The following is a 12,187-nucleotide window of genomic DNA, read 5'->3' as shown; positions in this document are numbered from 1 at the left end:
TATTGTTAAATTAATAAATTCCATATTTTCCTTTTGTACATTGTTCAGAATGAGATGAGACATTAATTTGGTACCAGAACTATGTATTTTATACATTAAAATATTGACACTTTGTACATGTTTAAATTTTATAAGTATTATTATAATAATATAAGGTAACACAACATTTACTTGTTTATAAAGCTGCACATGAATGGACAAAGATATATTGATTGTTGTTGGGCAAAATAGTACATAAAGTTCACGTGAATTAGGTGGATTTTCATCCTAGGTTATAAACTTCATTTTCAACTGTACAAAAAGTTGAAAATATGTGTTTTTTTTAATGATTTAGGAAGTAACACTAGTTTGTTTACATGTATAACTCTAGTCGTGTTAACTATTTTGTACGTGACGCTGATACGTTGTATTAAACTATTAATTAATACAAAATTGTACTATTTTCTTGAGGCGGTAATTGAACAATCATTTTGACCTTTTCATATGGTCGCCTTTAGTTATACAAGTTAGCGATCATCACTTTGGTGGGGTGGTCAGAAGGTTTTCCTTAATGTTTTCTTTTGAGGAGTCTCACACTCTCAGGTTTGAATCGCAGTGCATGCTATGGAATATGAGCAGCACCACTGTAAGAGAGATTCGAACTTGGGTAATAAAGTATGACAAGTGTTATGACCTTTTGAGAGAGACGCCGTTGTCGCTACGACAGACGTCTTTCAATGAGAAAGAAAGGCATACAAGTTAGCTTAAAACCATGTTTCGAACTTGTTTACTTTATTATCTTTATTTATTTGCTTCATTTTCCATACTAAACATGTGTGTCTGTGTGTGTGTGGTGGGGGGTGGTGGGGGTTGGTGATGTTGAATCCATGAATCTAGAACTAAATAGAAAAATACATTCCATTTAACAAAAAAATGTATTACAGAAGTGATCAAATGAGACACAACTATTTACCGACTAAGCTCGGTACGTAACAAACACTACTACTCGGGCCCGTCTTCGAGAATCGTTAAAAAATTTTGGGCCGAAGACGAAAAAAAGTTTGGGTCTTATATGAGTTGAGTAATTGGGTAGTACGGGACTACGGGTATAAACAAGCCGAGCCCAAGCTCGAGCTCGGCTTGTTTTGACTTACTAGAACTCGAGCTCGGCTTGTTTTTTCAAGCTCGAGCTCGGGTCAAGCTTGTGTATTACCTTAAATGAACCAAAGATCAGCTTAAACTTGGTTTTGCAGTGTAGCACATAGAATTCCAAAAGAGAGAAAACTTAAAAATATACAAGGCTCGGTCTCGATAACTAAACTAGCTTTATTTGAGAGATGAGACTCGAATCGAGCTCAAAAAAGCTTGGCTCGTTTCGAGCTTTTTATCGATCCGAACTCCAGTAGATCGACTCATTTGTACTCCTCAGGGGTAGTAAACTGAGAAGATGACTCAAGTTTGAATCCCGTGTCATGTGTCAAGCCCTTAACGGTCATCTAAAGTAAGTGAATTTTTTGCCTGATCTCGTTGGTTAACATGATATTCACGGATCTGGTGAATTCCCGTATATAAACACTAATGACTAAACTACCACCAAATTTATTAACACACATCATAAACATTTTGACACGTCGAGTTGATATCCGAGTACAAACATATAAATTAAATATACATGCAGTTTATAACAATTTGTTCCCAACCCCTCCATAACATCACTGACAAAAGAATAAACAAAATACAGAGCTGTGAAATCTCACTCTTGCCCTCTACGGCATATCGTCGTTTTATTTACTAACAGGGGCAAAAATGGTAGGCTATAAATATCACATTATGCATATACGAGGACGGCGTGACGTTGTTGCTTATAACACGGTGTAATTAATAATTTATACATCTTCATCGCTGAGTAACGAGAAGGAGAAAGGGTGGAACTTGTAACCGTCACCCTCGTAAAACTTGTTTTGAAATTCGACCCAGTGAAGCCTTAACGCGTGCAAAAACGCGCTTAAAGTTTCCATCACGAGTAACACACCGACCGTTGCAAAAATAAACACGATTAAACCGATGATAAGGATGATGACATTGTTGTACCTGCACAGTTACAAAACTATGTTACGATGATAATGTTTGAAATAAATATCCGAGTTCACTTTGGATGAACTTTGACCCGTTTTCAGTTTCACATTTTTTTTAAATCTCACCTATTTAATAAATTTGACCCGTAAAAATAAACAAGAAAATAGCAATGGGAATAAATAGAATAATGAAGAATTACCTCAAAAATTTTGGAAAAAATTAAAGAAAGATAATGAATTAATAATTAAGTTTTTCATCGGAAATAAAAAACACATAGATGTGTTTTTTTAAGTAGAAGTATGCCAGAACCACATAAACACTTCCTTTTAGTCTTTTTTCGTTTTAACAGTGTACAATAGAAGGTTACATAACACTACGTACGTATACATTATGCAGTTCTTGCACTTTTTACATAAAGTGATTCTGTATTAAACGTGCCCTATATTTATCATTCATGGAAACAAACTATGTTCCCTGATATTTAATATATGATAAATCATATCGACCCATTTGTTGGATAAAGTATAGACTAAAAGAAGGTTAACGTACCCCCAAGCAAGAAGAAGAACCTTCTCATAGAACACGGATGACAACTCTGAATGTGCCAAGCTGAATAAAAACGAGAGATACTTGCATTATTAGTGTCGATATTATTACAAAATGGTTGTGAAAACAGGTGCCGTATTTAACAAAATTAGTTTAAGAGTGAAGGTTTTCGTCCCTGTGGTTTGTCCAAATCTGCGGTTCTAGTCCAATAGTTTCAAATTTGCAATTTTTGTCCCTGTGGTTTCATTTCACTTGCAACTAAACCCGAATTCATTAACCACGTTAAGTCTGGTTGTTAAACCCATAAGAGTGCCCCTCACGTGAGGGGCATATTTGTCTTTTTTTCTCTCCAAATAAACCCCAGTCATAATTCGCAAGCCCCCCTCACGTGAGGGGCTAGGGTGTATTTGGAGAAAAAGGACAAAACTGCCCCTCACGTGAAGGGTACGCTGATGGGTTTAATACCATACTTAACAACTTAACAGGGTTAATGAATTCAGGTTTAATTGCAGGTGAAATGAAACCACAAGGACGAAAATCACAAGTTTGAAACTATTGGACTAAAACCGCAGATTTGGACAAACCACAGGGACGAAAACCGCAGTTTACTCTTATTATTTTACAATAGTTTTGTAGCATACCTAAGTGCCCATAGACGAAGATATGAAGCTGTATTTGATACTGCCCCGAGTACAAATTCAATAGTATGAATGAGTTGATGAACAAATACTTCACTGAACTCAAATTCTTCATGATCATGAGAATCGTGATTTGCTTCCACTTGCAATGACTGGTCTTCACCTTCAAGGGGTGTGTACGACTCGCCTTGGTGTCTCTAAGGCCATGAAAACAAAATGTCAATTAATAATAATAATAATAATAATAATTTAAGAAAAAACCAGGAAACGTGTAAATGGGTGTGTGCATGGAAGGAAACAAAAGGTATACCCTGTTGTGTTGTGCCTTTAAAATGAACGGCTTAGGTAGCAGCATCCATGGAACAGCAACAAAGGATAGTAGTAGCAACGTAACCTGTTAATGTAACAATTTGTATTATTAATTCAGCGAAATACCAAACCATCATACATGCGAATCATAGTTATTAAAAGCCCTTGCGTCTACACTCGTTTTCCAGGCAATGCTCAATACAAGCGCTTCTAGTTCCTAGGCGTTCGGCACCGTCTAGTTTGTCTAGGCAGAGAAGGAAAAAAAGATCGATCTTCAATCGCGATTTAGTAATCCTAAATTCAAAAAATCAAGAATTGTGCTTGAAGAATTAAACCGATTCCAACAACCACTGAAGCTTGAAATTAGGGCTGGCATCAAGGCAGTGCGATTGTAGAAGAAAATCGCAAAAGAGTGTTATCTTCACTGTACGAGCAAATAATTAAAGCCGAAGATTGAGGTTGTGAGAAAACATGAGAAGATAAAAGCCGAGCAAAAGAAACGCAAGGAGTGCGATTGAAACTTAGAATTGGGAGAGGTCAAAGGAAATACATTTAACTATTTTGTTATTCAAGATTTCAAGTTTTGGAATTACATTTGAATCTCGACTATTTTAAAACTTTTGGTACTAATTAGACGATATTAAATGTTATATAATAGAATTTACTCTTTTATATAAAGGATAGTATTATATCTCTCATACATAATGTATTTTTAATTGTTTTATTTAAGTGCGCTTTTATTTTCAGGCGCTCGCTTTTTCTGCACTTTGCGCCTAGGTCCCAGGTGAGGCCTGTGCGCTTTAAGTGCACCTAACACATTTGATAACTATGATGCAAATATAAAATTAAGTTTGTATTAAAGTTGTATACTCGAAAAGTACACTTTGCACGTCTTTTGACTGGTTGGACCTGTTCACTACAGTTAAAGATAAAACATATACGTGCAATAACATTACTCTTATTCATCATGAGGAAAAGACGAACCTGAACAGTTTTCTGGTTAGGAAAAAGCTCGTTTTCACCAAGATCATCAGTAGGACCGAGGAACATGTATATCATTACATGGTACAAATCAGCTTGTGAACCAGTGCACCATTTTATAATGATGAGTACGGAAAGGTATCCGAACAAACCGTTCAAAAAGATCATTTGAGGAATAAACTGAAACCTGAAAAATAAAGTGAAATACTATTCAATAATATTATATAAACATGCATTCTATTCATTTATTGAAGCAAAGCAAATTGATAAAACTATCATTGGTTTTTGATAAGATATTAGCACAACAAAACATACCAAATATTTACAGCATTCCTAAAGTATAAAGCGTTGAAGAAACTTATTATTATTCCAAGGTTCATTTGTGTTACACCAAGAAGAATTGACATTTTCATCTTCAATGAGTTGAGAAATGGCAACTCACTTCGACTCCCGTGCCACGCGGGATCCACACCAAATGGGTATGTATCCCTTCCCTTTATCAACCCAATTGTAGTAGCTTCACTGCAGGTGGATTGGGTAACAGGTCAAAACATATTTGGGTTTAAACGGTATATTTTAAAAAAATATTCAAACGTATGTACCTGCAAGCCGCATCACGGCATACATATGCTGAAGGACTAAATAGCTCAAATGGAACTGAAAAGAACTCATTATACATCAATCCCGTGTAGATTGAGAAGAGTGACATCAGTAATATAACATAACGGCCCCCAAAGGTCATTGCCATGATGTCTCCAAGCTTCTGCATTCACAAATAAATAAATAAATAAATAAGATGCTATATTAGTCTTCACAGATACTAAAGAAAAACAAACTGCATAAACTGAACCATCTTTATATATTTTCCGGATTTTAGCAACCAAAACTTTTAATGAGATGATAACAAAAACCAACTTACAACACTTAATTACTTATTTTCAAGTTATATTTTATTCCCGATCGTAACAATGTGACTTGCTCAATCACTAGGACCGCTTTTTGCTGACTTTTACACAATTGCTAACATGCAACTTCTTTGTCATCTCAATGTCTGTATATGACTATATTCCACATGGCATTTTACACGACTTTTTGTAACTATTTAAATATAAAACTACAACTTCTTAAAACGTGTAAATAAGTTTACATCTTTGATTTAATAAATAAATAAATACTTTATATCAATAGGTGGCATCTGATGTGGGGCAAAGCATCAACCACTACCAGTGCAACATCGCCAATCAACAAGTAAAATCAGTTGAAATCAGACTGACTGCTAAAATCAGTAACAAAGTGTAACTTGGTTTCTATTTAGCGTCTAATCTTAATTTGGTTGCTAAACACAGGAAAAAAAAACTCCGTGGATTGTCCATTGAAGACTTAAGAAAGGAAAATCAGTCAATTTGGGTCAACTGGTCAAGATGAAGAGAACAAGTTACCTGAGAGGAGTATTTCTTTTCCTTGACTATCAAAAATAAAGTGGCAAGGAGCAGGCATATGCCATGGCCCCAATCACCAAACATTACAGCAAACAGAAATGGGAATGTAATAACAGTAAATACTCCAGGGTTTGCTTCTTGGTACTTGGCAACCCTGCAGTAACAGCAGATTAAATAGTTGTCGCATGAAAACTAATAAGGAAACAGCTACCATATTCACATTGGTTAAATTCATATAACAATTCATGTCAAACACATAGCAGAAAGGGATTCTGATCAGCTTCAAGTCTATCTTGTTAAAAAATGTGTTGTGTTATAAAAAATAGATATAACCAAACCCATAATCATGATAAATAAGAGCCAATGAATAAGTAAAGTAACGCTTACCCGTATGCATCAACGATTGTTTGAAAGGATTCAGTAAATTTGTTGGTTCGGAAAAAGGTTGGAGGCATCTCTTTTGTGTGCAAAACCTGGATTATTGCACCAACTTGTGAGTTTGAATCTATTGTTGCCTGCTCCAGTGCATCTTGAATCTGCAAAAACAAGATAGATAATACTTGGCTTAAAAACTTTTAGATGCCAAAATTTAATCCACATAAAGCTGAGACTGATGAAACACTAATCTGGCTAAACATTAAGTACTTTGAAATGAGATTTACCATAAACAGAAAAAAATTATCCGTCTAGGCCCCCCCCCCCCTATTTTCTTACTATAAATGAATAAACAAGAAGGGGGATCAGCCAAGTTGGATAACAGGTCTAACAGGCCATGTCTGGTGTTGATCCGGGAGCACTTTTTTTTACCTATTATCTGTACTAGATAATGAATGTGTTGGTCGCGATCAAAAAAACATATAATGACGAGGATAATCTGAAACTTTGAATTAGAGGCCTTAAAAGGTTGAATTGCATACATTAAAAATACTTTAAACCTTAACCACTTCTCCTTTTAGCTAATTTTTTTCATTTGACCATTTTGAGATAAAACATGACCAGAATTATACCAATTCATTAAATAAAAATAATAAAAAAGAGGAAAAACATAAGGACCTGTTCGGTTGCATATATGGGACTCCATCCTTCCGCCACAAGACACTTCGTTGTCACATCAATGCTGAGCATATTTAGTGTATGATAAATAGACTTCTCTCTCAGCACCTGCAAGAAGCAATTACAAATGAGGTTAAGTGATCAAAGCATATATAGGTCATAAAGCATGTGCTGTCATTAATGACCACAAACACGGTAAGCAAGTAGATCCATCACAAACATATACCAGAAGACTCCACTGTTCATATTGTTCTTCAATTGTTTGTAACAGATTGCCACGGTGTAGAAGGCCAGCATCTATAGTTGTCTTTATCTCAGATATCTTTCCAGACACCTAAAAGTGTAAATCTCAATGATCAGTATCATGTGACCAAAAACATAGCACCAAAATCTAGAGTACCAATGCCTTGTATGCAAATAACAGAAATATCTAATGATGAAGGTTGTAACACACCTCAGTTATTGATTGTTCTTGTTTGACAAGATCTTCTACAAAAGGGTAACGATTTGCCCCAAAAGCTTCACATATTTTTAGGATTTTACTCTTTGCTTTTTCTCCAGAAAAGAAAACCAGAAATACGTTTTTCTCAGCCTGTATAGTGTACACATATGTTAACATCCGTAGGAGTGGAACTTAATCAGTATTCTTCTTAATGCAATGGAATCAACTTAAATCACATTCCAGAGTGCAGATCAACCTAACTCAACTTAAATTAATGTCAAATAAAAAATATACTATTAACCTTCTCTCCCCGAGCTAGGATCAACAACAGCTTCATCCAAAGCAGCCTGCTTCAAAAACACATTGCCCCTTGTAGCACGGAATATAATTCTTTCAAAAGCCAAAGCTTTTGCTTTAGGCACAAGACCAGCAAGAAACCCTAATTTAACTTGTTTCCCTTGGTCGGTTTTCGATTCCTACATATATTAATCAGAAACGACCCATTTAAGAGCAAATAAATACACTTGATAACAAAAATAAGATATTAATAATTTCATATCATGAACTGTACTTGATCGGTCAGAAGAGGCGTTTCCAAAGATTCTTCGGGAGCCTGATCTGATGCAGCTTCACTATGCTGAGCTACAGCACTGGTTTGTGCAGATTTGAAAAACTCCCCAGCCTGGGGAACAGTTTGAAAAATATCATATGTAAGTATTAGGGAGGCAAAAGAGATTGGGCGTATGTTTGTGTGTGTGTGTATATATAAATATATTGAATATGTGTGTGCACACGCATACATGAAGCCCTCAATGGATGTATATTATTGTAATGGAACTTTATATGTGCTGTTAGAATAAGTTTACAGAAAATTGTTAAAAGTCAGTGTTTTAGATCGCCCGCACATTGCATCTGGGTGAAATTTGAATCACCAAATTAATCACACAAAGAATTGGTAAACATCAATTTCGTGAACCCATTTTTTATTTGTAGTAATAATAACAAACAATAATAGCTAAAATAGATACAATACCTACAATAATAAAATAGTTACAATAGTAGTAGTAATAAGAATTAAAAACAATAATATATCACGTGAATTTGGTAAAACAAATGTCATGAAAATTGGTCAAGGAAAAGTCAAAGAGAACTACTTGAAATCTTGCTGCCACCAGCCTATAAGAGAATAAGTAGTGTTATGTACCTTCTGTAGAACAAGTTTATATTCTATAAGCTCATTATATCCACGCTGCAACTTTTCACTATTTGAATTTATTTCAATCAGCTCGGCTTCAAGATCTCCAAGTTTTATCTATAAAATAGCCATCATTGAAAATTTTCAATCTTAACCTCATTCAGGATTTGTTTCCCTCCACTTACATCAAAATTTAATTAACTCATATATACCTCCAGATCATCCAGACTAATATCACCTTTTGTTTCAGTTAAAACCGAGGGTGTGAAACCAGCCTTTGACATTTGATCTTTGAAGTACCGCAACTTCCGTGCCATCTCTCCGCATCTTTTAATCTTCATGATTAGAGCAAGTTAATATGTGATCTCACTAATAAAAACTACAAGTAACTAAAACACAAAACTATGAGTTTAATTAATATGTTCTGTAAAATATGCTCACATAGAGAACTAGAAGCAGGCAGTGATGTACTTGACAACCAGTCATACATACTGTGAACTCTCTCTCTCTCTCCAAAATTGAAATATAACTTATCAAAATTTTAAACACGATAAAGCATATCCCTAGTAAAACATAAATATTGTACTTTTGAAGTATTGAAAATGTAATCAAGAAGTACTACATTAGATGGTAGTAAACAACAGACTCCCAAAATGCATCGTTTTAGAAAACATTGAGCATTTATCTTTATTCTGTTACATAGAAAATAGATCAGTGAAGCAGATTTTATAGTTGTCATGGAGTGACTCGTTTATAACTAAATGCATTACTCATAACTCAAGAAGTGCTCAAGTTTCTGATGTGGCTTCATATCAAGCTATTCATAGAAATGCATACAATAACTTTATTTATTAACTTAAGAAAACCATTCATGGGACCCTAACTTCAAATTGACAGAACTTCTTTTTCTGCTAGAGCAAATTAGATGCCATCTCTTGCATGGATGAGCTATGACAGTTGTAATATCTATTGTCATGATACTATCAAAACTTACAAAAGATAGATCTTATCTTTAATTTTGCAACACGATATAATTATAAAGGGTGTGTTAAAGCATAGAGAGGAATATAAGCTATTCACCTGGCCAGCATACGTCCGTTGGAAAGGGCTTTTTTCTGCATTCAACTGCAATAACCAATGAAAGAAATATTAAAGGGAACTTAGTAATATAAGAATCGAGAGGATATCAGTGTAAAAGGGCAAAGCAAAAAAGGAAACATTTTCAACCAAGTAAGGTGGAACCTATAGGAACACTGCAGAAATGTTTTTAAATGTAAATATAAAAACTAAATTGTAGTGATCATGCTTCTTATCTTCCCATATAAAATAAGCATGATCTTTTTAATCAAACTCACCTTATCAGTCTCATCACCTAAGCCCTTCACATTAAGAACTAACTTATGTGTAGTTGAAATTTTCAATAGCTAACTAATTGCATATGACAGGTTATAATAATAACTGCAAAAGTGTGAAGTTAATTGTCCTTCTATAAACATCAGAACTCAAATGACACAAACTATAGCCTCCTGATCTAGTCCTAAAGTTCAGAATCAGAATATACATATCTGTTTATGCAAAGATAATCTAACTGATTCCAAGCCGGAGCCACGCTCAAACCTCAGATAAAGTTCGTTCAGTTATCGAGCCCGAGCTCGAGCCTATTGTATTCTTAACTCTTTTGGACTTCTATATATTAATTTCACACTGCATGGCCAAGATTTCGCTCATTTAAGGTACCGCACACAGCACACGAGCTATAGCTCAAGCCAAGCTTAGTCTCGTTAAGGTTTTTCTCAAAATATATAAAATTAAATAAATATATATATAAATAAATCGATATATATAATAAACGAGCCGAGCTCGAGCTTGAAAACACAACTCACAAGCCGAGCTCGAGCTTTAGAACAAAGAGGTCAAAACGAGCCAAGCTCGATCTCTCGTAAGTCGTAAGTCAAAACAAGCCAAGCTCGAACCTAGTTTCATCAATCAATCAGCAACTCGCAGCTCGAACAATCAAATTCTCCTCACCTAATCAAACTAAAACCACTATAAAACCCTAACTACATCAAATCAACAACGTTCAACTCTACACAAATACATCTACTACAATCAATAAATAAATATATATAAATATATATAATAAACGAGCCAAGCCCAAGCTCAAGCTTGAAAAAACGACTCACGAGCTCAGTCGAGCTATAGGCAAACAGCTCGAAACGAGCCGAGCTCGAGCTCGAGCTCGAGCTCTCGTAAGTCAAAACGAGCCAATCTCGATCTCTCGTAAGTTAAAACGAGCCAAGCTCGAGCTCTCGTAAGTCAATACGAGCCAAGCTCGAGCTCTCGTAAGTCAAAACGAGTCAAGCTTGATCTCTCGTAAGTCAAAACGAGTCAAGCTTGATCTCTCGTAAGTCAAAACGAGCCAAGCTTGATCTCTCGTAAGTCAAAACGAGCCAAGCTCGAGCTCTCGTAAGTCAATACGAGCCAAGCTCGAGCTCTCGTAAGTCAAAACGAGTCAAGCTTGATCTCTCGTAAGTCAAAACGAGCCAAGCTCGAGCTCTCGTAAGTCAATACGAGCCAAGCTCAACTCAGCCTGGTCAATACGAGCCGAGCTCGAGCTTGAAAACACGACTCAAAAGCCAAGCTCGAGCTTTAGAATAAAGAGCTCAAAACAAGCCAAGCTCAAACCTAGTTTCTTCGATCAATCAACAACTCAACTAATCAAATCAAAACCACTGTAAAACCCTAACTACTATACACAACCTAATTCACCAAATAATCAACACAATTACACCTACTACAAACAATAACTAGCGTTCGAAGTTCCAGAACAAGTACGCACATCTTTAAACTGAATAATAATAATCAACACATTTACACCTACTACAATCAATAATTAGCTTATATAGATATTAAACAACAAGTAGTACGTACATCCTTGAACTGAATGAGACCTATATCTCCGAGAAAAGAAGCAGTCAAGTGAGCAGACTCAATCGGAATAATAATTTGAACTAACTGCATCGGTTCTGACCGGAACAGATCCATTGGCGGACAACAACCGCCTCGTCCGCCGTGGTTCGCCATCAGTTGTAACGGAGTCTGTTGTAACTGATTATTATTATTGGTCAGTCACGTTAGTCACGTTATTTGGTTTTTCTACTCGAATTCTCTGGGGTTATAAATTTATAATATTTTCTTTTTTCTTTTTTGGAAAATTGGTTTTTATAGAGGTAGGGTATTAAAAGGATCCAAATACCCTTAAGTATCACCGCGGGTCGGAGAAGAACCTCTCATATACCACCCGCGGAACATATGGATCACTCGTACAACATGGTAGAAGAAAAACATCCTTACACCACACGCGGAAGCATCCAGGTACCCTCAGACGTCATCCGCAAGACAAGACATCCGTCCGCTTAGATGACCAAGAGGCAATGCCAATAGAACAGCGGCAAATAACTACCTATCTTCTAGAAGAATAACCACGATTGTTACTTGGAGAATACGTGACTCGTCAACTAATGAATGA

At 35.6% G+C, this 12,187-nt stretch overlaps 1 long non-coding RNA gene and 1 pseudogene across 2 annotated transcripts; both read right to left on the bottom strand.

The window, feature by feature from the left end:
- Positions 1-1,160: 1,160 nt before the first annotated feature.
- Positions 1,161-11,772, bottom strand: LOC143631435 (V-type proton ATPase subunit a2-like; annotated as a pseudogene). The gene is made up of 18 exons (XR_013153357.1): positions 11,590-11,772; positions 9,739-9,783; positions 8,871-8,993; positions 8,668-8,775; positions 8,035-8,145; positions 7,730-7,939; positions 7,476-7,607; positions 7,248-7,355; positions 7,022-7,129; positions 6,356-6,504; positions 5,969-6,122; positions 5,132-5,292; positions 4,845-5,051; positions 4,533-4,716; positions 3,550-3,633; positions 3,243-3,436; positions 2,605-2,664; positions 1,161-2,070 (listed from the first exon to the last, which is right to left on the bottom strand). The product of XR_013153357.1 is annotated as a V-type proton ATPase subunit a2-like (transcript).
- LOC143631436 (uncharacterized) lies at positions 10,663-11,568 on the bottom strand. Its single transcript, XR_013153358.1, has 3 exons — positions 11,536-11,568; positions 11,400-11,449; positions 10,663-10,744 (listed from the first exon to the last, which is right to left on the bottom strand). It is a non-coding gene; the product is annotated as an uncharacterized LOC143631436 (long non-coding RNA).
- Positions 11,773-12,187: the final 415 nt, after the last annotated feature.

The sequence above is a fragment of the Bidens hawaiensis genome, unplaced genomic scaffold (assembly GCF_021521415.1).
Source record: "Bidens hawaiensis isolate Kalapana, Puna unplaced genomic scaffold, B.hawaiensis_p1.1 tig00006068_1, whole genome shotgun sequence".
Lineage (NCBI taxonomy): Eukaryota > Viridiplantae > Streptophyta > Magnoliopsida > Asterales > Asteraceae > Bidens > Bidens hawaiensis.
This window is presented reverse-complemented; position numbering and strand designations above follow the sequence as displayed.